This window comes from Vicugna pacos, chromosome 26, assembly GCF_048564905.1.
Source record: "Vicugna pacos chromosome 26, VicPac4, whole genome shotgun sequence".
NCBI classification, from domain to species: domain Eukaryota; kingdom Metazoa; phylum Chordata; class Mammalia; order Artiodactyla; family Camelidae; genus Vicugna; species Vicugna pacos.
In genome coordinates, this window is record NC_133012.1 from 20,064,017 (window position 1) to 20,066,276 (window position 2,260).

At 48.1% G+C, this 2,260-nt stretch overlaps 1 non-coding gene across 1 annotated transcript; it reads right to left on the reverse strand.

The window, feature by feature from the left end:
• Positions 1-902: 902 nt before the first annotated feature.
• Positions 903-974, reverse strand: TRNAI-UAU (transfer RNA isoleucine (anticodon UAU)). The gene has a single exon. It is a non-coding gene; the product is annotated as a tRNA-Ile (tRNA).
• Between the last annotated feature and the right edge of the window lie 1,286 nt (positions 975-2,260).

Here is a 2,260-nt window from a genome sequence, read left to right on the forward strand (position 1 = left end):
AGATTAAAATATTCTGTTAAAGTCTAAAATAGTTTATGAGAACAAAAGGCAAGGAACTATGAATTCACAAGTAGTTGAATGCCTCTGTGCTGGGCACCATGCTAAGGATAAAACAACAAACAAGAGGATAGCTCTGTTGTTTTACAAAAAAGAATGGCAGCTGGTTTGACAAGGGAGGGGCAGAGAGCTTGTGGGGCACAGGAGATGAGGCTGGAAAAGAAGTCTGATGCCAGATATAACAGACTTTCTGTGTTATGTCAAATGATATGGACTTTATTCTGAAGGGTGCAGGGAGGTTTTTGAGGGGCAGGGTTAGGATTGAAATTGTGCTTCACCTGAAGTTAATTTTCTACTTAACTTGGACAGTAGTGTGGCTATTAACCTAGAGGAATTGAAATTAGAAGCCCAGGTCCGAGACCACTGCAATACCTGAATGAATGTGATGCAAAGGGGATGCAGAAGGGGCAAGGTCCAGAGATATTTGGGATCAACACCAATAGGCCAGAAGGATGTGTGTTGTGAAGGAAAACATTAAGGACTACCGAGTTTTTAACTTGAGTCCGCGGGTGGGTAGAGTGACAACTGTCCTACAGAGTTTGTGTATAGTTACTCTAATTGTAATGGTCATTGCCTTATGAAATAAGAAAGTGAGTGCTGTGTCAAATAGTATCATATGAGAGGGTATAAGAAATAATGATGTATGTGAGATCTATTTCTGAAACCACAGCCACAGAACAGAATCCTGAACCCTCAGCTATCGCCTCACCACATGTGCATGTTTGGATACTTCTGTTTCTAGTCCATAGAACTCAATCCTGGAGTTATATATTTTAAAATATATTTTTAAAACATTTCAAAGGGCAGGAGGTAATTAGCTTTCCTGTTTATTTCTTTATTTTTAATGGAGGTACTGGGATTGAACCCAGGACCTGGTGCATATAAAGCACACACTCTACCACTGAGCTATACCCTCCTCCTGGAGTTATGTTTTTAGAAGTGTTTACATACAAGTAGCTATGGCCTTCCAGGAAGGGACTTCCTGTGTTGGGCAGAGAAGTTTAGGAGAAGGCCAATGAGACTGCATTGGGGCGGGATGGGGGGGAACGGGGCATGGGGAGAAACAGATATAAGGTGAGAATCTACTTTAAAGCAAGGGACCCAAAAGCAGCAGGTCCCAAGTGAATTGTATTAGTTTGAGCTAACACATCTTGAAGGTGACAGGTGCTGCACCTGTATTCTTGCATTCTGTCACTTACTCTCATTTCAAGGCATTGAATACTGAGGCCTTGGGTTAAGCAATATGACCGAAGATGCCCAGCCAGTAGGTTAGAGAGGCTAAGTTTGAACCTGGCTGGAAGTACTATACTCTAAAACCTCTCTCCTGGACCAGCCACACATTAAGACATCCTGTAGGAAAATCCGCTCTCACCCTTGTCCATCTCTTCCTGCAGGAAGGGTACTTCTGTAGCAGACTCAGTCTGGGAGAACGCTGCTGTTGACTTACTAAAGGAAGGCCTTCCTTATCGCCCAGAACCCAAACGGAGCTCCAGGCGGTGTCCCAAATGACAGCGGCCTCTCAGATGGTTGCACCTTCAACTACTGATAAGGGGTCAAATAAAGTTAAGGACGCATCACTTGGCCCAGTTATTGCACTAATATCCAAGTAATGCTCTTGTCAGCGAATTGCGCCTTTTGTTCCTTTGAAGTGGGCAGTGATACAAAGTGACTTTTTATTCACTCAGAAAACAGAGGCTCTCAACACCGCTTACACCTGCCCCACCAACTGGATGGCAAGAGCTCTGCTTCCCCGATATGCCCTCCTCCTCCCTCCTTCCCCACCTTCAGGTAACCCTAAAGATGGAGAGTCAGATGGGTGCCTGCCTTCCTCTCCTACTGCTACCAGCTTCTGGCCGGACCCCCCGGGCCCCCACTCAAGTGTTCACGCGGCGAGTGTGAGCGCGCGGGTGTGCGAGCAGCAGACTCACGAGCAGACGCTTGTTGCGCCCGCTGCCGCGACGTGGGGAAGTGAAAATGAAATTGACTTTTCAGAGAAATGATGAAAGCGGCGCTGCCTGCCAATGAACGGCGGCGGCGAACTTCCGCACCTCCCGGCCCGGCCGCTCGCGCCCTCCCTCCGCCTCCACCTCCGGGTTGCACAAGCTCGAAACAAACACTGGGGAGGAAGGGCGGAGGGAGGAGGGCGGAGTGGGGAGCGAGGGAGGGAGGGAACGAGGCAGGCTGGAGGGCGGGGGGTGGGGGG